At 39.1% G+C, this 25210-nt stretch overlaps 1 protein-coding gene across 2 annotated transcripts in view; it reads left to right on the top strand.

Moving 5' to 3' along the window:
- The window catches only part of CCDC102B (coiled-coil domain containing 102B), a 238406-nt gene that overhangs the window by 12018 nt on the left and 201178 nt on the right, over positions 1-25210 (top strand). The window contains exon 1 of one of the 2 annotated variants that reach the window (XM_065935114.1): positions 24950-24999. The exons of the other annotated variant lie outside the window; for it this stretch is intronic. The gene's annotated coding sequence lies outside the window, so the exon portion shown is untranslated. Of the gene's footprint in view, positions 1-24949; positions 25000-25210 lie in introns of those variants that run through there. 2 annotated transcript variants of the gene reach the window in all.

The following is a 25210-nucleotide window of genomic DNA, read 5'->3' as shown; positions in this document are numbered from 1 at the left end:
AGAGAGAAGCTGAACCAGATAATGAATGTGTGGATCTGGAAGAAACAAATATTAGACTGAGTTTGGCTTTAAAGAACTGAGCATATTCATGTAAATAGATAAATGATTCAGTCACCAAATGTAGGTACCTTTTTAAGTTTTCCACAATGGAAATAAATTTAAGATTCTCCTACTGATCCCAAATGAAAGTAAAATTCTCATGAGGTGTACGCAAAAATATAGTATTAGATTTTCATCATCACATGATGAGTGCTTAATCTCTTATTCTTAAACACTCTCGTGTAGAAAATAAAGAAGATTGCAAAAGCTTAAGTCATGGTTGGGATTTATAGAAAGGAAAAGAAGCTTTCCATATTTCTAATAGGAAGGTTCAGTATTTTAATATAATTTCATTTAAAATAGATTCAAAATCCACATTACGTTAACATGTCAAATAGTCTTTGTTCTACTTTATGAAAAGTATTATATTTTAAAATATGTGTTGTGACAATAATTTAAATGTTAACCAAAGCATTTATTTCAGAAAAATTTTTCCTTTTAAGTTCACTGAGCTTTATATTCATTTAGAAATGATGACTATATCTGATCACTGGACTATAGATGTTATAAAACATTAGAAAATAACTTTCATGTGGTGGTGAAGTTAAAATAATAGAAGAGTTCTTAAAGAACATAAGAATTTGAATAGACTGTCTATATGTTAGCATTACATATGTGTAGAACCTGTTACGTCTTTCAGATGATGAGTGTTTCCTGAGTAGGTTAATGTTTTGAATAAATTTGTCCCAGGTGGTGCCAGTGGTAAAGAGCCTGCCTGTCAATGCAGGAGACAAAAGAGACTTAGGTTCCATCCCTGGGTTGGGAAGATGCCCTGGAGGGGGAAATGGCAACCCACTCCAGTATTCTTGCCTGGAGAATCCTACGAACAGAGGAGCCTGGTGGGCTACAGTCCATGGAGTGACAGAGTCAGACACAACAGAAGTAACTTAGCACTTAGCACAAAATACAAAAGGGAATAATATTAAAGCTAATGAATCATCAGGCTTTTTCTGCTTTTGTTTGCTACAGAATATTGGGGGAAATACATAAAAGCAAAAAATAAAGCAAAAATTATGCATAATCTGTGCATAACTTTCTATTTTGAAATTATGAAACATACATATTTTAATTCAAACTAGAACTGCATTTCTCATACAAGAAATATTCCTTCTGAAGAATTAACATATAGAAATTGAGCATTGACACCAGAGGAATTTATTTTAATAATCCAAGGCTAAAAGCTTGGCTAGAATGAGAAGTGATATCAAGCAAAGGAAACGTGGAAATTCTGAAAAGGAGAGGAATAGAAAGGAGACCAGCAGGTAAGACAGGTGCAGGTGTACAAAGGACTTTGAACTTAATCCTAAGGATACTGTAAGTCCCCTACATATGAACCTTCAAGTTGAAAACTTTCAAAGATGCCAGCGTGTGTTTGTATGTCCAATCACTTCCCGTGTGAGTGAAGTTGCAGCTTGCCCTCTGTCTCCTATTGCTGATGTTCCTTCAGCTCTGTCATCTCCGACTCCTCTTTTTCCTGCAGTCAGTAACTCTTCTTACTTGTTCACCCAATGCCAGCCCCTGTATGCCAGCTGTTGTTTCTATTGTTACAGCCATGCTTTCTGGGAAACAAACTCACTCAGAAGGACAATGCAGATAGTGGAGTGCAGTTTAATACACCATTGGGCCCAAGGCAGAGTCTCCTCTTAGCCAAGGAACCCGACCAGCATTTGTGAAAATCTTTCATACCCCATGTGTACGTGTCCGAACCCACCAGCCCAAATCCCTTGAGGCTTACAAAGGAAGGGTAAATACAATCACAATAACCCCATCATTCACATGTTATGTGTTCAAACAGTTAGTAATCAATAAACCTGCGGTTATATTCCAACCAGTTAATAACCGATAAGCCTGTGGTTACATTCTGATAGATACTGTCCAGAGGCAGGGGTGATTAGTGTCTGTTTTCTCTTAACCTGGATATGATCTTCAAGATTCCCCTGCCCAGAGGGGGTCTTATCCTTCCATTGTCATTCCCACAGGCGCTAAGCAGAGTTCAGAGTCCATTGGAGAGGCGGCCTAGCACGATCTGCATAGACAGGCCTGAGATGGAGTCCAGGCCCTATGAATTCCTTCTTCACTATTATGGTACTTTTCAAGTACCATAGATTACATGTATAAATGTATTACAGTACAGTACTACATAGCCTGTTGTGTTAGTTGGGTACCTAGGCTAACTTTTTTGGACTTATAAACAAATTGGACTTTCAAACAAATGCACTCTCAGAACAGAACTCAGTCGTATGTAAGGGGTCTTACTGTAATGGGAAAGTACTTACATAACACTGTAAATCAATTATACTTCAATAAAAAATAATGGGAAAGCAATTAAAGATTTTCAGCAAAGGTGAAATAATCAAATGAAAAATATAAAAATATCTCTCTGGTTATTGAGTGGTGAACAGTGGTGAAAGGGAAACAGTCACAGGTCTATTTCAGTAACCTAAGGGTGAGATGACTGTACTTGGATCAAGGGGACTGAGATGGAGAAAAGTGAACATCGAGGTAAAACTTCTTCAAAGTAAAATGAACAGGATGTGGTAATTGAGTGAGTACAGGGGATGATGAACAATTAGTAAGGAAGTCTAAATTTTTGGTTTGCAAACTGAAGGGGTATTAGTAACGTTAACTAATAGAAAAAAATGGAGGAAAGCCAGAGTTAATCTTCTACAGAATAAGAAATATAGAGTGTGCTCTAACCTCCCTGAAACAGCAAAATTCACACTTTCCATTTCCACATAAATACACAAGAAATGCCCTTTTCATTTCCAACAAGCCTGAGGATTCCAGATTACTGAAATAAGATTTGTTGTGGCACAATGGACATACATAAACATAATCACATGTGTATGCATTTTGGCAGTTGTAAACTCATTTCTAAGAGAATGAAAAGAGTAGCATTAGTCCCTTTTGGGATAATCAGATGAATATGTTCTATGTTCTAGTCACTATAAGGACAAGAATAAATAAGACACAAACTCATAGGCAGTGGTAGAAACAGATGTATTAAAATTATTCTTTGGTATCATAAATTCAGAATAAAGCAGTTAACCAGGGTGTGGGGCCACCGATAAAGGAAGAACAGTCTGGCAATGAAATATAGTATAGATCATTGTTCTCTCATTATATTAGCCAGCCTTCACCACCATTACACACACAGTCACAAAGGAACTCTACGTTTATTGTCAACTTTTTCACCCTCATTTTTTAAAGGCACAAGACATGTCTATCTAGACTGCGTACCTTATAGACTACAAGTGTAAGCTGATTGTTGATGACAGGATTAGGGTAGCCTTGCCTCTGTTTATACACTCTCTAAGAAACATGAATCTTATCTGGGCAGAACCAAGGAAAAATCAGTTTGAGTTACTTACTTCAATTTATCATTTCATTGTTCCCATAGCTTCCAGTAATTCAGAAGTGGGGTTGTTTACATTCTTATATCTTGTTCTTTGTTTCATCTTTAAGTGCTTTGCTTTCTCAATTTTAATAATCTCATTTCCCCTGATTTCATTTTACCAGATATTTTATTGCCCAAAGGAGGGATAGAAAATAGATTGTTCAAAAAACTGATTCTCAGGATAATATCCTCTAGCTTCAACTGAAGTTTTGGTACTAAGTGATTAGAAATGTGTGAACATTGGTTCTATATCATGCATCTTCATTTCAGTCACAAATTCATGACATACAGAAAAGAAATTTTATTTAGTAAAAAGAATCATAAAATAATAGCTACCATTTATTGAGTGTCTACATCGTGCCTAGATCTTTACATATATGAGAGTGCTGCATTCTCACAGAAAACTGATAAGGTATTCTTCAGGTTTAGAGCTAAAACTGAGTCTGAGAAAAGTTAACTAACTTCTCCAAAATTTTAACACCCAGTCAGAAGTTAAATCAAGTCCTTAAATCACTACCTTTCCACCGGTTTCTTTCTCACTTTTTAAAAAGAAAGAAAATGTTTTTGTATTCATGTTAACTTCTGTTATGATTAACAAGAAGTGCTAGACTCCTCTCTTGTTTCCCTTGTGGCAGGAAAAAACAAAAAACAAAAAAACCTGTGCATTGTATTCAAGCCAGCACAGTTCCCAAGGTAATCAGAACACTTACTCCTTTGCCATTTAGAAAAAAAAGTTTTTTAAAATTGTTATCTTGAATTTATTTTACTAGTAGGGACAATCTGCTACTACAAAATGTTACATGTGTTTTTCTATTTTCTATTTCCATTTATTATTACTTTTATGAAATGCTTATTATGTTTGAGATTTCTTTTGACTTGTAATAGTACAGATAATCTCAAAGTAGAAAAGTATATGAGTTAGTTCTCTAGATCCGGGAGACCAGGGACTCTGAGATTAGATTTTTTATGCTGTTAAAGATTACTAGAAATTTAAAAGTAGGCCTGGCCATTGTAAACATGATGAACAAACGGAAATTGACATCTGAATTTAGTCTTCTTCCAAAATATCAGTTACTTTCTTTTTCACATTTTCCATTTTGATTTTAGCATTTGAATAGCAAAATAATTATCTGGATTCTGTTTTTATGTTTCCCAAATGTTTGAGAAAGGAGGTGAGTTCCAAGAAGATGGAGGAAGTGCTTGAGTCTGCTTTTTCTTCTTTTTCCCTCAAGTCCAGTTATCTTTGTGCTGTTAATGCACACCAGTTTAAAGCAGGCCTAGATAGTTTCATTGGTGATCTATTTAAATTGAATAGTTTAAAAAATGCAAGAAAGATAACTGGAGATGTTATCAAGCAAATGATCATAAGGGTGCATGGGGGTTGTGTGTGTGTGTATATGTGTGTGTGTGTGTGTGTGTGTGTGTGTGTGTATGGGGGGAAAGGCTGGATGACTACTCTGTCATGATGTTATAGCCACGCTTTCCGGGAAACAAACTCACTCAGAAGGACAATGCAGATAGTGGAGTGCAGTTTATTACACCGGCGGGTCCAAGGCAGAGTCTACTCTTGGCCAAGGACCCCAACCAGCATCTGTGAAAATCTTTTATACCCCATGTGTACGATGTGTACGTGTCCAAACCCACTACCCCAATTCCCTTGAGACTTACATAAACAAAGGAAGGGTAAATACAACTACAATAATCCCATCATTCATGTGTTATGTGTTCAAACAGTCAATAATCAGTAAGCCCGCAGTTACATTCCAAACAGTTATTAACCGATAAGCCTGTGCTTACATTCTGATAGATAGTGTCCGGAGGCAGCGGTGATTAGCGTCTGTTTTCTCTTAGGCGATGAGTAACCTGGATATGATCTTCAAGGTTCCCCTGTCCAGAGGGGATCTTCTCCTTCCATTGTCGTTCCCACAGGTACTAAGCAGAGAGTTCAGAGTCCACTGGAGAGGTGGCCGAGCATGATCAGCACAGACAGGCTTGAGATGGAGTCCAGGTCCTATGAATTCCTTCTTCATTTGTGTCTTTGTTTCCTTTGATAATGAAATCCTGATCATCTGAACGTGATTGTTTTAATGAGGCTTAGTTTCTTAAGGCAAAGAAACATCTGAAGGACTTAATCTGAGTAGTTAGATAACTAAACTATGAGTCAACTAGTGCATTATGGTATGTCCCTGTGTGTTGTAGCCATGCTTTCCGGGAAACAAACTCACTCAGAAGGACAATGCAGATAGTGGAGTGCAGTTTATCACACTGGTGGGCCCAAGGCAGAGTCTCCTCTTAGCCAGGACCCCGACCAATTTTTGTGAAAACCTTATGCACCCTAAGTGTACGTGCCCAAACCCACCTCCCCAAATTCCCTTAAACTGGTCAGAACAAAGGAAAAAGAAAGTTACAATCAAAGTTAACCTATGATTCATATGCCTTAAGCCTAGGTACTTAACAGTGGACAATTACCAATAGGCCTTTGGTCATACCCCAATAAGCATAATAGAATGTATGATTGTATTCGGTTACACAGATAATTAGGGTATTCTTTTAGGTGATGGAGAGCCCCGGGGCTCTTCCTTCCAGGGGGCTGGTTTTCCAATTGGTATGTCGTTTCCATAGATACTGGGCATACAGCTCAAAGTCCACAGTCCCGCCCTAGATGCAGTCCTGTTTTCAAGATGGAGCCTGTTCTGGTTCCTCCTTCACTTGTATTAAAGAGACATGATTGAGAGGGAGAAAACAGACAAACATCTTAATTGTATTCATCAACCACTTGATTGGAATTAAGCACAGTGACTTTACAGGACATTTCTGGATTTTAGGCCCATTTTAAATCTCCACACTAAACCACTCTAGTCCAGCACAACTAACTGAGAAACTCGGAGTTCAAGCAAGGAGTTATCTTTCCATGGACTTAACCTCCTTTCAGGCAGAACGGTTGGCTCTACTATTTGTGAGGGCTGTGAACCACGTGGGCTGGTCCGTGTTGTCAGGTTCTTCCCCTTGTATGACTGACACATTCTTACTCATACAATCATCCTCCTTTCTCAGCCAGCAGTTAGAGCGACACGTCCCCTCTCCTCTGCTGCCCCTATGCTCGGTACTCCTTTTAGAGCTCCCGTCACTGTGTTGTGATGATAATGTTCTCTTTGTTATGTTTCTTCTGCTGCCTCACCTAAAAGCTGCTTCTTGACACCTGGAACTCTGGGTAGATGTAGTAAAGATAGCACCTGGCCACTGGCTTCTTTCTGATGATCTAAAAGATGGTGTTCAGCCTCGATGACTTCACGTGAAGTGAACAAACTGTAACCATAAGCCACTCAATGAATTTTTAGGAAGGTTGTAGCTATCTGGCCACCACCGCAAATAAACAATAGGAACTTGTACACATTCTCTGACTTTCCCTTGGGCCTGCTGCCTGTCAGTCCCACTCTCCCCAGAGGTAAACACTGTTCTGACCCCTGTCATGAGAGTAGCTTTACTTCTTTTTGAATTTATTATAAATGGGATCATGAAGAATGCATCGTTTTGTACCAGCTTCTTTCACTTACCATTTTGTGAGATGCCTCTTTCTCTGGCACCCATGAACATTTTTACTCTTACATAGCATTCTATCACATGACTATAGCAAAATTTATGTGTCCATTTTTAGTTTGCAGACTATAAACAAATCACTTCTGAGCTGTTGTGTGTGAGTGCAAGTTGCTTCAGTCTTTGCAACGCTATGGACTGTAGCCCACCAGGCTCCTCTGTCCATGGAATTCTCCAGGCAAGAATACTGGAGTGGGTTACCATTCCCATCTCCAGGCGATCTTCCTGACCCAGGGATTGAACCCAGGTCTCCTGCCTTGCATACAGATTCTTTACCATCTGAGCCACCAGGGAAGCTTGAACAGTTAGGAACAATTAGGTATAATTATTCTTATGGGTAGTGGTTTTATAGTGTGGTTTTAATTTGCATTTCCTTGATAACTAATGATGTCAGACCATTTGACGTGTTTATTGTCTATATGAATATCATTTTTAATGACGTATATATTTTAAAATTTCCCATTGCTGTTCAGTCACTAAGTCGTGTCTGATTCTTTGTGGTCCCAAGAGCTGCAGTATGCCAGGCTTCCCTGTCCTTCACTATCTCCTGGAGTTTGGTCAAATTCATGTCCATTGAGTCAATGATGCCATCCAACCATCTCATCCTCTGTCACCCTCTTCCCCTGTTGCCCTCAATCTTTCCCAGCTAGCATGTCTCAAGAAATCACATTAACTTTTTCTTGAAGATTTATAGTAATTCATTATACATTCTAGATGTGAATCCCTAGTGAGAATACCTATGGGTAACACCTTTTCCCAAGCTATTGTTGGCATTTTTCATTCTGTTGACAATATCTTTTCTTGAACAAAAATTCTTAGTTTTAATAAAGCTTTATTTTTAATTATTTACCTTATGGTCAGTGCTGACTGTCCTAGTTGGAAATCTTTGCTTACTGAAAGGTAATGATTTTTCTGAGTTAACTTTCAGAGCTTTATTGTTTTCTCTTACATTTATAGGTCAGTGCTTTATTTGAAACTGATCTTTTATTTGGTGTGATGTAGGAATTAGTTCCATGTGGATAGATGTTTGAGCTGGCACTTTTTTTGAAGAAAAGGAAATAAATTTCCAAACAGAACTGCCATAAATCAGGGACCACACTGGTCTGGGTCTGTATTTGGACCCTCTCTCTTCCATTCATTTGGCTTCCCTCTGGCCAACAACCTCACTGTCATAATTACTATAGGTTTATATTGTTCTAACATCCAGTCATTTAATTTTTCAAAGTTTATTCTCCTTTAACTTTTTCTTGGCTATTTTTAACTCTCAGTATTTCCAAATGAGTGTTAGAATCAACTTCTCAATTTCCAAAAAATAAACCTTATGAGAGTTTTGATTGGATTTACATTGAATCTACAGGTTAATTTGTATGAATTGTGCTACTTTTTTTTTTTTTTTTACAATTTTGAGCTTCCCAATTCATAAACATGATATATTCCTCTATTTATTTAGTTAGCCTTTAGCTTCTCCCAATGACATATTGCAGTTTATAGAACATATACTTTACCATCTTCTGTTATATCCCTATTTTGATGTATTTGATGGTATTGTAAAATAATATTGATTTCTGACATTGGATATTCCATATATAAGTATTGGTTTCTAGAATTGAGAAATACATATGTTGAATTTATATCCAGTAACTTTACTAATTTCACTTATTATTTCTATAGTTTGTGGACTGCTTTGAAAATTTCTACTGATACATTGTAGGAAAATGACAGTTTCATTTCTGCCTTTCTACTTCTGTTTGATTTCTTTTCCACTTGCTAAGACCTCTCCCCTTGTATAATACTGGGAGGTAGTAGTTTTTGCAGGTACCCCTTTCTCATTTATGATTTGCCAGGGAATGCTTTCAATAATTCACCACTAAAGATTATTGCTTTAGGTTTTTGACAGATAACCATCATCTCACATATTTCCCCTTCTACTTTTGGTTTGCTAAAGTTTAAAAAAAAATTAACTGATGTTCAATTTTTTTCAAAAGCATTTTATTTATCTTTTGAGATTGTTCTTGTTTATTTTGTTAATATGGCTTATTACATGAATTGCAATGATTGGTAATCAAATGTTAAGTCACTTTTATATTCCTGGAATATAATCAATTCCTTTGCCTTATATAAATCCTTTTTTTTTTAAATATAAATCCTTTTAACCACCAGATTTTTCTTGCTAATGTTTTTGTGTATGTTTTTCATGGGAGATATATGTCATAAAGTTCTTATCAGGTCTTCATATCAAGGTTGTTTTGACCTCATAAAGTGTATTGGGGCGTGTTTATTACCATTTCCTGGTTTGAATATATTGTCTTTATAAATTATTTATAAATAATCGTTGCTGGGTTTTAGAGACTCTTTTCTCTTAAATATCTCTCATTCATTCATTCATACAACACATATTTAGTTAATGTCCATTCTAACTCAGGCATTGTGCTAGCCCCTGGGCATGGAATGATAAGCAAATATGATCCTTACCCATATGAACTCACGTCTTAATCAGTGGGAGAGATAATAAAGAAAGTGTTAGTACTTAGTCATGTCCAACTCTTCACAACCCCGTGGATAGTAGCCTGCCAAGCCCCTCTGTCCAGGGACTCTCCAGGAAAGAACACTGGAATGGGTTACCATTCCCATCTACAGGGGATCTTTCTGACCCAGAGATTGAACTTGGGTCTCCAGAATTGCAAGCAGATTCTTTAATATCTGAGCCGCCAGGGAAGTGGGGGAGATATAAAGTGATCAAATCATTTTAAAACATGGACCATAACTCTGTTGTACATTTATGAAGGATGAGTATCAATGTTCAGAGGTCACAGGAGGAGACGTGATGAAAGTCATGACTATGGAAGCTTCCTGTGGAAGCCAATAGTCAGAAATAGATCAATTAATTTGAACTGGCACCTAATTCATACAGTTAGAATGCTATAAATGAGAATAACTGATTATCCAGCGTGGATACTCATTTTTTGTGGAGCCCATTCCAAATATCACAAAAACTGCTGTGAGGTTTTCCAACAATGGATATTTTTATTGTGTAAAACAGATTTTACAGATGAAAATGTATAAATATTTAACATGTCAAATTGGCATTTTAGTTTGAAACAGGGAATTTTAAAAAACTGATTGTTAATCACATTCCTAAAGTAAGATGGTAGGTGTTGCAAGAGGGCATCAGAGGGCAGACAGACTGAAACCACAATCATAGACAACTAGCCAATCTGATCACATGGACCACAGCCTTGTCTAACTCAATGAAACTAAGCCATGCCATATGGGGCCACCCAAGACAGACAGGTCATGGTGGAGAGGTCTAACAGAATGTGGTCCACTGGAAAAGGGAATGGCAAACCACTACAGTGCCGGGCCAGCCGGCTAAGGAACAGGTTGAGGACGCAATCACCAGAGCACCTGAGAAATGAAAGACTAGGAAAGATGGGGTTGAGAGGGACGGAGTCAGCTCGTGACTGATTCTGACAACTTTATTGAGGGGTAACATACATATATATGCTCACAGGATTCACCAAATTTTAGATCAAAGACATGCATACGTGCAGAACTGCAGACACTAGTTTTAGCTCATGAATTTTATCTCAACTCTTTGAGACTAGCAGAGAATGGCACTGGCGTCTTACAATCAGTTAAAGACTCACAGGAGCTTGATAATCTTGTCAGAGTCAGGAGAATGGGCAAATGGTGGCTGCAGCAATTTCCTTGAGGGAGGTGAGAAAGGCCAATTTGCACTTGAATAAATCAGGGGTGGCGGGACAGAGAGAGACCCTTTTGATCTCTCTCAGGGTTGAGAAGGGGCCTGAGCAGTCAGGCCGGCTCCCCGCACTACAGTATTCTTGCCTTGAGAACTCCATGAACAGTATGAAAAGGCAAAATGATAGGACACTGAAAGTTGAATTTCCCAGGTCGGTAGATGCCCAATATGCTACTGGAGATCAATGGGAAAATAACTCTAGGAAAAATGAAGGGATGGAGCCAAAGTAAAAACAACACCCAGTTGTGAATGGGACTGGTGATAGAAACAAGGTTCGATGCTGTAAAGAGCAATATTGCATAGGAACCTGGAATGTTAGATCCATGAATCAAGGCAAATTGGAAGTGGTCAAACAGGAGATGACAAGAGTGAACATCAACATTCTAGGAATCAGTGAACTAAGATGGACTGGAATGGGTGAATTTAACTCAAATGACCATTATATCTACTACTGTGGGCAGGAATCACTTAGAAGAAATGGAGTAGCCCATCACAGTCAACGAAAGAGTCTGAAATGCAGTACTTGGGTGCAATCTCAGAAATGACAGAATGATCTCTGTTTGTTTCCAAGGCAAACCATTCAATATCATGGTAATCCAAGTCTATGCCCCAACCAGTAACACTGAAGAAGCTGAAGTTGAACAGTTCTATGAAGACCTACAAGACCTCCCAGAATTAACACTCAAAAAAGATGTCCTTTACATTATAGAGGGCTGGAATGAAAAGTAGGAAGTCAAGAAACTCCTGGATTAACAGGCAAATTTGGTCTTGGAGTACGGAATGAAGCAGGGCAAAGGCTAATAGAGTTCTGCCAAGAGAACGCACTGGTCATAGCAAACACCCTCTTCCAACAGCACAAGACAAGACTCTACACATGGACATCACCAAATGGTCAACATCAAAATCAGATTGATTATATTCTTTGCAGCCAAAGATGGAGAAACTCTATACAATCAGCAAAAACAAGACTGGGAGTTGACTGTGGCTTGGATCATGAACTCCTTATTGTCAGATTCAGACTGAAATTGAAGAAAGTGGAGAAAACCACTAGACCATTTACATATGACCTAAATCAAATCCCTTATGACTACACAGTGGAAGTGAGAAATAGATTTAAGGAACTAGATCTGATTGACAGAGTGCCTGATGAAATATGGATGGAGGTTCGTGACATTGTACAGGAGACAGGAATCAAGACCATCCCCAGGAAATAGAAATGTGAAAAAGCACAATGGTTGTCTGAGGAGGCTTTACAAATAGCTGTGAAAAGTAGAGAAGCAAAAAACAAAGGAGAAAAGGAAAGATATTCCCATTTGAGTGCAGAGTTCCAAAGAATAGCCCGGTAAGATAAGAAAGCCTTCCTCAGCGATCAATGCAAAGAAATAGAGGAAAACAACAGAATGGGAAAAACTAGAGATCTCTTCAAGAAAATTAGAGATACCAAGGGAACATTTCACGCCAAGATGGGCTCAATAAAGGACAGAAATGTTATGGACCTAACAGAAGCAGAAGATATTAAGAAGAGGTGGCAAGAATACACAGAAGGGCTGTACAAAAAAGATCTTCATGATCCACATAATCACAATTGTGTGATCACTCACCTACAGCCAGATATCCTGGAATGTGAAGTCAGGTGGGCCTTAGAAAGCATCACTACGAACAAAGCTAGGGGAGGTGATGGAATTCCAGTTGAGCTATTTCAATTCCTAAAAGATGATGCTGTGAAAGTGCTGCACTCAATATGACAGCAAATTTGGAAAACTCAGCAGTGGCCACAGGAATGAAAAAAGTCAGTTTCATTCCAATCCCAAAGAAAGGCAATGCCAAAGAATGTTCAAACTACCACACAATTGCACTCATCTCACACACTAGTAAAGTAATGCTCAAAATTTTCCAAGGCAGGCTTCAACAATATGTGAACTGTGAACTTCCAGATGTTCAAGCTGGTTTTAGAAAGGGCAGAGGAACTAGAGATCAAATTGCTAACATCTGCTGGATTATCAAAAAAGCGAGAGAGTTCCAGAAAAGCATCTATTTCTGCAGTATTGACTATGCCAAAGCCTTTGACTGTGTGGATCACAATAAACTGTGGAAAATTCTGAAAGAGATGGGCATACCAGACCACCTGACCTGCCTCTTGAGAAACCTGTATGCAGGTCAGGAAGCACTAGTTAGAACTAGACATTGAACAACAGACTGGTCCAAATAGGAAAAGGAGTACGTCAAGGCTGTATATTGTCACCCCGCTTATTTAATTTACATCATGAGAAATGCTGGGCTGGAGGAAGCACAAGCTGGAATCAAGATTGCCAGGAGAAATGTCAATAACCTCAGATATGCAGATGACACCACCCTTACTTCAGAGAGTGAAGGAGAACTAAAGAGCCTCTTGATGAAAGTGAAAAAGGAGAGTGAAAAAGTTGACTTAACGCTCAACATTCAGAAAGCTAAGATCATGGCATCCAGTCCCATGACTTCATGGCAAATAGATGGGGAAACAGTGGAAACCGTGACTGGCTTTATTTTTCTGGGCTCCAAAATCACTGCGGATGGTGATCGCAGCAGTAAAATTAAAAGACGCAGTGGTGAGGGTGGGCACCCTTGTCTTGTTCCTGATTTCAGGGTAAATGCTTTCAATTTTTCACCATTGAGGGTAATGCTTACTCTGGGTTTGTCATATATAGCTTTTATTATGTTGAGGTATGTTCCTTCTATTCCTGATTTCTGGAGAGTTTTAATCATAAAAGGATGTTGAATTTTGTCAAAGGCTTTTTCTGCATCTATTGAGATAATCATATGGTTTTTATAAAAGACAAGGATGTACAGAACAAACTTTTGGACTCTGTGGGAGAAGGTGAGGGTGGGATGTTTCCAGAGAAAAGAATCGAAACATGTATATTATCTAGGGTGAAACAGATCACCAGCCCAGGCTGGATGCATGAGACAAGTGCTTGGGCCTGGTGCACTGGGAAGACTCAGAGGAATCGGGTGGAGAGGGAGGTAGGAGGGGGGATCGGGATGGGGAATACATGTAAATCTATGGCTGATTCATGTCAGTGTATGACAAAAACCACGACAATATAATAAAGTAATTAGCCTCCAACTAATAAAAATAAATGGAAAATAAAATAAAATAAAAGACGCTTAAAAAAAAAAAAAAAGACGCTTGCTACTTGAAAGGAAAGTTATGGCCAACCTAGACAGCATATTAAAAAGCAGAGAAATTACTTTGCCAACAAAGGTCCATCTAGTCAAGGCTATGGTTTTTCCAGAGGTCATGTATGGATGTGAGAGTTGGACTGTGAAGAAAGCTGAGCGCCAAAGAATTGATGCTTTTGAACTGTGGTGTTGGAGAAGACTCTTGAGAGTCCCTTGGACTGCAAGGAGATTTAACCAGTTCATCCTAAAGGAAATCAGTCCTGAGTGTTCATTGGAAGGACTGATGCTGAAACTGAAACTCCAATACTTTGGCCACCTGATGTGAAGAGCTGACTCATTCGAAAAGACCCTGATGCTGGGAAAGATTGAGGTCAGGAGGAGAAGGGATCAACAGAGCATGAGATGGCTGGATGGCATCACCAACTCGATGGACACTGGTTTGGGTGAACTCCGAGAGTTTGTGATGGACAGGGAGGCCTGGCGTGCTGCGGCTCATTGGATCACAGAGTCAGACATGACTGAGCGACTGAACTGAACTGAAAGTATATTAGATTTTATTGAAAAAAGTTGATCCAGAAAAATTAAAATATTGAAATGTGCCCGAGTCATCATTTGAATAATACAGAAGAGTCAGACTATAAATGCTAATAAATGTGCAACGCTTAGGAAAATTCTTGACAATTTCACATTTTCTCTTTTTCTCTGTCTCCAAATTTCAATTTAAGATGCAAATAATTTAGTTTATCTATCATTTGATTTGCAAAAATTATTCTTATTTAAAGATAATTATAAAATATTTTAAATGGCTCATAATTAGAAAACCAATTATCCTCAAATCAAATTTGATGAATGAAATTGCAAAACTGCATCATTTTAATGCTGCCTTATGTATTCAAAATAAGCAGTACTCTACTTTAGAAAGTGCTATTGAATAGAAAGCTTTTCTCATATGGTTGTACTTCACACTCAAAAAATGGATGAGACTTCCCTGGTGGTCCGGTGGTTAAAACTCTGTGCCTCGTGCAGTCCAGGGGGCACAGGTTGGATCCCTGGTCAGGGAACTAAGATCCTGTATGCTGAATGGTGTGGTTAAAAAAAAGAAGAATGAAAAATTCTAAACAATTAGTAGACAATTTTTCTTTCTCCAAAAGCTAAACAAAATCTTGCTGTCAATTGGAAAAAATACTTTAATAATTAACTTATCAACATGTTAAAATGCAAAAATAAGCATGCCCATTTTTACTTAACACTAAGAAGAAAATTATGTGCACTGAATTAAACGTGCTAGCAAATTCAAGTCTTCTGTAATTGTAGATAGTCATGTGCTCTTAAGAAACCTTTAATTGTACTCTGCCCTCATTTTCTAATTTTAACTTGTTAAAGGCATTGATGAATGTCAATTTATATTTCCTGTTACCATTACCTCTTCAAAGGGCCAAAATATACTAACCCCAAAACCCCAAAATTTATCCCTTGTGGTTTTTGACTTCCCAAATATCAAGAGAGACTAAAAATTGATTTTTCAGACAATTCAATATTGTTTTGTGCCAACTGTAGTCTTTTAGCTATTTCAATGTAATCTGTAAAGAAACTTTTCTCTGCTAACACCAAAGCTTTAGAAAAGTGATTAATAAACTGAAGCTGTCTATAGGTTCTAAAGTTGCACTAAGTTTCATTTGAAGTATAATAGGCAAAAACATAATATAATATTTTCTACATTTATTTCCTTAAATACAATATATTTGTACTGCCATGAACCCTTTACATTTTAGCACTGTCTGAAGAAACATGATAAAATGTGTTTTCTCTTAACCCATGATTGGCATTTGGATTAATATTTACTGTTTTCTTTTCTCTCATTTATATGATTTAAATTTTTCATTGATACTGACTTTAATTGGTAAAATTTCACATTTTATTTCTTAAGTACTTACACTTTTGTGTGAGGTTACACTGAATTATCATGGATGGCCATGATAATTGACGATTTGAGGAAAGGATTTAATAGTCATGGGTTGTCTTTCTGTATTGCTGCATGACAAAATTTTGTGACTTAAAGCAGCATTTATTGTCTTACCGTTCCTGTGGCTTTGGAATCAGGTGTGGCTCAGTGTGTCCTGTCTCTGAGTCTCTCAAAGGGCTTCATTTAAAGTGTCAGCCAGGGCTGCAATGATATTTAGGTTACACTTGGCGTGGGTCTGCTTCCAAGCTCCCTGAAATTACTGTGGGCAGGGTTTGCTTTTTCATAATATGATGACCAGGAGAAGCCCCCAGTTCCTTGCTGTGTGAGTCCTTCTGCGGGAAAGCTTATGTTGTGGCCGTTGGCTTCATCAGAATGACCAAGAAAGGGGTTGGTAGAGTGCTACCAAGATGGAGGTGGTGTCCTTTCCTAACGTAATTTCAGAAGTGATACCCCATCACTTTTACAAGATTATATTTATTAGAATGAGGTCATCAGGGCTAGGTTCAGTGCATGCGAAGAAATTACATACAGTTATGACTATCAACATCCTGTGGCAGAAAGTGAAGAGAAACTAAAGAGCTTATTGATGAAAGTGAAAGAGGAGAGTGAAAAACCTGGCTTAAAACTCAACATTCAAGAAACAAAGATCATGGCATCCCATCCCATCACTTCACGGCAAATAGATGGGGAAACAGTGGAAACAGCTAAGATATTTTCTTGGGCTCCAAAATCACTGCAGATGGTGACTGCAGCCATGAAATTAAAAGACGCTTACTCCTTGGAAGAAAAGCCATGACAAACCTAGAGAGCATATTAAAAAGCAGAGACATTACTTTGTCAACAAAGGTCCATATAGTCAGAGCTATGTTTTTTCCAGTGGTCATGTATAGATATGAGAGTTGGACTATAAAGCAAACTGAGCACAGAAGAATTGACACTTTTGAACTGTGGTATTGGAGAAGACTGTCGAGAGTCCCTTGGACTGCAAGGAGATCCAACCAGTCCATCCTGAAGGAAATCAATTCTGAGTATTCATTGGAAGGACTGATGCTGAAGCTCCAATATTTTTGCCACCCGGTGTGAAGAGCCAGCTCATTAGAAAAGACTCTGATGCTGGGAAAGATTGAAGGAAGGAGGAGAAGGGGACGACAGAGGGCAAGATGGCTGGATGGCATCACCGATACCCATCCATATGCACCTACTTGATGGACATGAGTTTGAACAAGCTCCGGAGCTGCTGAAGGACAGGGAAGCCTGGCGTGCTGCAGTCCATATGGGGCCGCAAAGAGTCTGACATGTCTGAGCAACTGAACAACAACAACAAAAGACATGAAAGGAAGTTTCATCAAAAATTATATACATTATAGTATATGCTGCTGCTGCTGCTGCTAAGTCGCTGCAGGCGTGTCCGACTCTGTGCGACCCCATAGATGGCAGCCCACCAGGCTTCATCGTCCCTGGGATTCTCCAGGCAAGAACACTGGAGTGGGTTGCCATTTCCTTCTCCAGTGCGTGAAAGTGAAAAGTGAAAGTGAAGTCGCTCAGTCGTGTCCGACTCTTCGCGACCCCATGGACTGCAGCCCACCAGGCTCCTCCGTCCATGGGATTTTCCAGGCAAGACTACTGGAGAGAGGTGCCATTGCCTTCTCCGTTATAGTATATAGTATATAAACACACAAAATAAAAATTTTTTACCTATCAAGGAAATGCAGATTAAAACCACACTAAGATATGCCTATCAGAAAGGCTAAAATGAAAAAAGAAAAGTGACAACACCTATGCTAGAGAGGATGAAAATGTAAAATGGTACAAACACTCTGGAAAACAGTTTGACAGTTTCTGAAAAAACTGAACATCCATTACTTTATTTCCCAGCGGTTGAATGCATGGCCATTTATGCTAGAGAAATGAAACTTTATGTTCATACAAAGCTATGTATATCAATGTTTACAGCTGCTTTGTCTCTAATAACCAAAAACTGAACACAGCTCAGATGACTTTTAGTAGGTCAGCAGGGTAAACAAACAGTGGCCTATAGTTACCATTGGATACTCCTCAGCAATAAAAGCAAGCAAAACGCCAAACCCAGAGTGTGCGCACTTAACAGCAACTTGGAGAATTTATAGACTATTTCACAGAGTGAATGAGTGAAACTGTATCTAAAGATTGTATGATGCAATCTTAAACTTTCATAATATTTTGGTGATGAGAAACTTTAGAACTGAGAACATTTAGAAGTGGAAATAATTTAGTGGTTTACAAGGTTTGGGGACAGGGTGAAGGACATGAAGATGGTGGGTTGTGTCTTGACTGGAGTGGATGCACAAACCAAATATGTGATAAAATTGTATGGAGAAAACACACAGACAAAATTGTTGTTCAGTGGCTAGTTCAGTTCAGCTCAGTTCAGTCACTCAATCGTGTCTGACTCTTTGCGACCCCATGAATCGCAGCACGCCAGGCCTCCCTGTCCATCACCAACTCCTGGAGTTTACCCAAACTCATGCCCATCGAGTCAGTGATGCCATCCAGCCATCTCATCCTCTGTTGTCCCCTTCTCCTCCTGCCCCCAATCCCTCCCAGCATCAGGGTCTTTTCCAATGAGTCAACTCTTCGCATGAGGAGGCCAAAGTATTGGAGTTTCAGCTTCAGCATCAGTCCTTCCAATGAACACCCAGGACTGATCTCCTTTAGGGTGGACTGGTTGGATCTCCTTGCAGTCCAAGGGACTCTCAAGAGTTTTCTCCAACACCACAGTTCAAAAGCATCAATTTTTCAGCACTCAGCTTTCTTCACAGTCCAGCTCTCACATCCATACATGACCACTGGAAAAACCATAGCCTTGACCAGATGGACCTTTGTTGGCAAAGTAATGTCTCTGCTTTTTAATATGCTGTCTAGGTTGGCCATAACTTTCCTTCCAAGGAGTAAGCGTCTTTTAATTTCATGGCTGCAGCCACCATCCGCAGTGATTTTGGAGCCCAGAAAAATAAAGTCAGCCACTGTTTCCACTGTCTCCCCATCTATTTTCCATGAGGTGATGGGACCAGATGCCACGATCTTAGTTTTCTGAATGTTGAGCCACGTTTTTCACTCTCCTCTTTCACTTTCATCAAGAGGCTCTTTATTTCGTCTTCACTTTCGCCATAAGGGTGGTATCATCTGCATATCTGAGGTTATTGATATTTCTCCCAGCAATCTTGATTCCAGCTTGTGCTTCCTCCAGCCCAGCATTTCTCATGATGTACTCTGCATGTAAGTTAAATAAGCAGGATGACAATATACAGCCTTGATGTTCTCCTTTTCCTATTTGGAACCAGTCTGTTTTTCCATGTCCAGTTCTAAATGGTGCTTCCTGACCTGCATACAGGTTTCTTAAGAGGCAGGTCAGGTGGTCTGGTATGCCCATCTCTTTCAGAATTTTCCACAGTTTATTGTGATCCACACAGTCAAAGGCTTTGGCATAGTCAATAAAGCAGACATAGATGTTTTCCTGGAACTCTCTTGCTTTCTCGAAGATCTGTTGCAGTTGCTAAGTCATGACCAAATATTTGCAACTCCACAGACTGCAGCACGCCAGGCTCCTCTGTCCTTCACTATCTCCCAGAGTTTTCTCAGATTCATGTCCATTGAGTTGGTGATGCCATCCAACCATCTCATCCTCTGTTGTCCCCTTCTCCTCCTGCCTTCAATCTTTTCTAGCATGAAGGTCTTTTCTAATGAGTAGGCTGTTTGCATCAGGTGGCCAAAGTATTGGAACTTCAGCTTCGGCAACAGTCTTCCCAATACAATATTCAGGATTGACTTCCAAATGGGTATAAGCTAAATTGAGAAAATCTGAATAAGGTCAGTTAATTGTTTTGATTTCAGTATCCTGGCTGGGACATTGCACATGGTTTTGGAAGATGTCCTCAGTAGGTGAAATTAGTTCACAAGTATGTGGGTTATCTTGGTATTGTTTCTTTAGCTGTATATGAATTTACAATTATCTCAGTAAAAATTCAATTATAAACAAAGTATATACCTTCCTTATTTTGCATTTTCTCTTAATTTCTTAGTTTTTCTGGCTCCAGAACATACAAACAAATAACAAATAGAAGCGTCTCTACTAACATAGAGAGTCATTAATATTTATTGCAAAGTTACATAATAAGGATTGACATTTTAATTGTAAAGTACAGATATTTCTAAATACTAGGCAATAAGGTTCAGTTTACTCAATATTAAGAGTGGAAATCTCTCCTGTCTTTAGGGTAGTTGAATTCCCTGTCTAACTTTCAAATGTTTTGTGTTATGGAAACCTCAAATGTGTTTTTAAAAAATTCTTTTCCCTTAAGGTTTAGACTCAGGAGTAATTTAAAGGAAATTCCATCCACATGTTTATAATTTAATATGTTAGACTTCTTCTTTATTTTCTTTATTATATTTGATGTCTGGGAACTCTCTTGAACTACTTCTGTCAAGGATCTTTTGGCAAGATTAGACTAGGACAGAAACCAAAATTTTCAGTTTGGATTTCAACATACATCAATAATGTGTAGATTCTGTACCATGCCAAGAATTTTTCTCACTTTGAATTTAAATGCCATAAATACAGAGTTGAAGATAAACAGTGGCATTGAAAGACGTTGAAAACAATTCTGGTTAATGTTAATTCAGAGTCAACACATTTTCTTTATCTTAAATTGTACTTGATTTTTGAAATTTGTTAGTTTCCTTATTAATTCTCAAAATAATTTTGTGTCTTATCACTTACTATTTAACAGAAATGAATGTTCAGCAAACTCTCTCAACTGCACATCTGCCTCTGTTTAACCGGATCTGTCAAGTAATTTTTAAAAGTCTAGTCTTTTCAAATAAGCCCTGCTCTTTTCTAACATAGCATAAGCTGTGCTTAGTAAACATGTAGGATTTGGAAGTAAAATATAATCTTAGTGTATATTGGTGATTATTAATTTATGGTCTGACAATGAAATGACATTTACTGAGAGTTTGATAGTCTCTGCAGATTCTGCAGATGCCTTATATTTTTTGAATCTGAAAAAAAAATTATAAGCATGTCAAATAAACCTTGGAAACAATAGTGAAACAAATTCATGTCCAAAATATACTGAAAGTAACTATGATTTTCCCTTAAGTCTTTGCCCCTATATAATTATAGCTAAAATATATTAAACAGAAAAGTGATTTGCCATGAAGGAATCATTTTCTCCAAGTACTGTTGACATTCCTGAATACACACAGAAGTGTAGTCCAACGTCCTAAATACCACTATTAAAATCATACACAATGCAGTTAAAATATGTGCTTTCTGTATGTATAGATATGCATGTGTACATTGTGTATATATGTACACACATGTGTACACACATGTGTATATATACACATGTATATACATACACATGTGTATGGTAAATATCTTTTGAGGTGACTTGTAGAAGCACCTTAAGGGTATTGAGGCCTAAACACCTTAATTTTCTGCTTTTGAACAAGCAATATATAAAGCTATGTTGATGGTGGAAAGCTGAGCTCCAAAAGAAAATCTTGCTTTGAGACTTAGGCTGTGAGAACAGGGCTTGGAGTATTCATGATGCAGCCTTCTTCTTCAAACAGTCCTCCTGGCATTTAGATCTTTCTGTTACGGCTAATGCAGAAAGTGATATTAGCTGCTAAGTTCTGTATCCTTGTGGATGGTTCAAAGGGTTGAAACTAAATTCTTCCCCCAAGCCCTCAGTCTTCTTAAATTAAGAGACAATGAGATTACACACTTTTGCTGTGGTGTTTGATTCGGGGGCTGATATTTATCTTGAACCTTGTAAAGGAAACAATTCAATATGGTGGCAATGGTGCTGAACTTTGAGATGAAAGATCTCAATTAAGTCCTGTGTCTTCGACTTTTAGGTTTTTTGACATTGGTCAAGGCATATATATATATATATACACACATGGCTTCAATGCCTTTAAAATTTTAAATGTTCAGTGCAGCACATATTGAGATCCAAGGATTGGGGGAAGAGCATTCCACTCACAGGTTCAAGGGTAGGAATGAGTAAGGTCTCTTCAAGGATCAGGAACAAGGTCAGCTTAACCGGAGCAAGAAGGAAAAGTGAAGACAGTGGTAGAAACTGAGGTTTGGGAGGGAGGCTGGAGCCAGATCATGTGAAACTGAGACTGTGATTAAATGTTTTCATTTATTCTAATTGTTACAAGGATTTGAGAGTTATACATTTATACTTAAAATTTTTAAAGGATTCTTCGCTGCATACCAGCTAGATAAAGTGTTAGCAGACATTTCAATAGTAGCAATATTGAGAGAGGGGGTGATTGTTTTCACGAGACAGAGGCAGCAAAGGTGGACAGAAGTGCTTGGATCTAGGAAATAACTTGAAGGAACAAGACAACATGGCTGGCTACATGTGGGTCGGAGAGAAGCTAGGTTTTTGACTTGAGCAGTTGGATGGATGGTGGCGCCATTTACTGTGACGATCATGTGCATGAGTGCGAAGTCGCTTCCGTCGTGTCCTACTCTTCGCGACCCTACGCACTCTCGCCCGCCAGACTTCTCTGTCCAAGGGATTCTCCAGGTAAGAACACTGGAGTGGGTTGCCACGCTCTCCTCCAGGGGATCTTCCTGACCCAGAGACTGAAGCTGCGTCTCCTGTGACTCTTGCACTGTTGGTGGATTCTTTCCCTCTGAACCACCACAGAGGCCCTACTGTGATGTTAATAACAGGAAAATCCCCACATTTGCAGAGGGCTGGGGCTCCAGAGTGCAGCTTGGTCAATGTTAAGGTTGAGATAGAGATTCCAATTAGACACCAAGAGGAGATATAGAGAAAATGCTGCACTGTGTTAAACTACCGCACAATGCACTCATCTCACACGCTAGTAAAGTAATGCTCAAAATTCTCCAAGCCAGGCTTCAGCAATACATGAACCAAGAACTTCCAGATGTTCAAGCTGGTTTTAGAAAAGGCAGAGGAACCAGAGATCAAATTGCCAATATCCGCTGGATCATTGAAAAAGCAAGAGAGTTCCAGAAAAACATCTATGTCTGCTTTATTGACTATGCCAAAGCCTTCGACTGTGTGGATCACAATAAACTGTGGAAAATTCTGAAAGAGATGGGAATACCAGACCACCTGACCTGCCTCTTGAGAAGCCTGTATGCAGGTCAGGAAGCACCAGTTGGAACTGGACATGGAAAAACAGACTGGTTCCAAATAGGAAAAGGAGTACGTCAAGGTTATATATTGTTACCCTGCTTATTTAACTTCTATGCAGAGTACATCATGAGAAATGCTGGGCTGGAGGAAGCACAAGCTGGAATCAAGATTGCTGGGAGAAATGTCAATAACCTCAGATATGCAGATGACACCACCCTTATGGCAGAAAATGTAGAGGAACTAAAAAGCCTCTTGATGAAAGTGAAAGAGGAGAGTGAAAAAGTTGGCTTAAAGCTCAACATTCAGAAAACTAAGATCATGGCATCTGGTCCCATCACCTCATGGGAAATAGATGGGGAGACAGTGGAAACAGTGGCTGACTTTATTTTTTTGGGCTCCAAAATCACTACGGATGGTGACTGCAGCCATGAAATTAAAAGACGCTTGCTCCTTGGAAGGAAAGTTATGACCAACCTAGACAGCATATTAAAAAGCAGAGACATTACTTTGCCAACAAAGGTCCATCTGGTCAAGGCTATGGTTTTTCCAGTGGTCATGTATGGATGTGAGGGTTGAACTGTGAAGAAAGCTGAGCGCTGAAGAATTGATGCTTTTGAACTGTGGTGTTGGAGAAGACTCTTCAGAGTCCCTTGGACTGCAAGGAGATCCAACCAGACCATCCTGAAGGAGATCAGTCCTGGGTGTTCATTGGAAGGACTGATGCTGAAGCTGAAACTCCAATAATATGGCCACCTCATGTGAAGAGTTGACTCATGGAAAAGACCCTGATGCTGGGAGGGATTGGGGGCAGGAGAAGAAGGGGTCGACAGAGGATGAGATGGCTGGATGGCATCACCAACTCGATGGGCATGAATTTGGGTAAACTCTGGGAGTTGATGATGGACTGGGAGTCTGGCGTGCTGTGATTCATGGGGTCTCAAAGAGTTGGACACGACTGAGTGACTGAACTGAACTGAACTACGTTAGTCTAGAGCTGAGGTGAAATGGAGCGACTGGAGTTAGGAATTTGATAGTCAATGGCGAAGGCATTTTCTTCAGTGTCATCAAGCTTTGACTCTCCACTATGTGGAGAGGAGCAGCAGGGAGAAACAGAGGGGAACAAGTAGGAGGAAGTGCTGGAATAATCAGAAGAAGGTGGTGATAAGGAGAGCTAAAGACACACGTGTTTAAAAAGCAAGAAATTTCAATTGTTTTGAAAGTTACTGAAGTCACATTAGACAAGGGAAAAGATGAGTATCTGACTTGGCAATTGTGATCTTGACAAGTGGGATTTCTATGGAGTGGTGTGTACAGATTTCCAGTTGAAATAGGTAGGTGAGAAAACGGGATATGAGAAAATGAAAAGAGTGGAAACTAACACGAGTGATAATTGTCTCTTTGGTCCTGAGGGTAGAGAAATAGGACATTTACTTGGTGAGGAAGGTGGTAAAGATGCAATTGCTGTGTGAAAGGAAATGATCTAATAGGGATGGAAATTTTAGCTAGAGAGGTTTATTTCAGGCTTCTGAACTTTAGAAACATAAGCTAATAAGTTTGTATTATTTTTCAGGCATTAAGTCTCTGGTAATTTGCTACAGGAGCAACAGAAAACTAATATACCACCTTTGTTGTTGTTTGGTTGGTAAGTCATGTTCGACTCTTTTGCGATGCTATGGACTGTAGCCTGCAAGTTTCCTCCCTCGCCTGGGATTTCCCAGGCAAGAATACTAAAGTGGGTTGTCTTTTCCTTCTCCAGGCGATCTTCCTGAGCCAGGGATCAAATCTGTGTTTCCTTCATTGGCTGGTGGATTCTTTACCGCTGAGCCGCCTGAGAAGCCCCCAATATACCACCTTTACTATGGTAGTTATTTGCAGAATTGTCTACTACCCCTTAGCTGAACTCAAGTGTATTTTATCATGGCACTGTCTAATGATTACACTGAATAAATAAATTGTGCTCAGCTGTGTCCTACTCCTTGTGGCCCCATGGACTGTAGCCCACTGGACTCCTCTGCCCATGGCATTTTCCATACAAGAATACTGGAGTGGGGTGCCATTTCCTCCTCCAGGGG

The sequence above is a fragment of the Muntiacus reevesi genome, chromosome 4 (genome assembly GCF_963930625.1).
Source record: "Muntiacus reevesi chromosome 4, mMunRee1.1, whole genome shotgun sequence".
Taxonomy (NCBI): domain Eukaryota; kingdom Metazoa; phylum Chordata; class Mammalia; order Artiodactyla; family Cervidae; genus Muntiacus; species Muntiacus reevesi.
The sequence above is the reverse complement of the archived record's forward strand: the minus strand, read 5'-3'. Positions and strand labels throughout refer to the sequence as shown.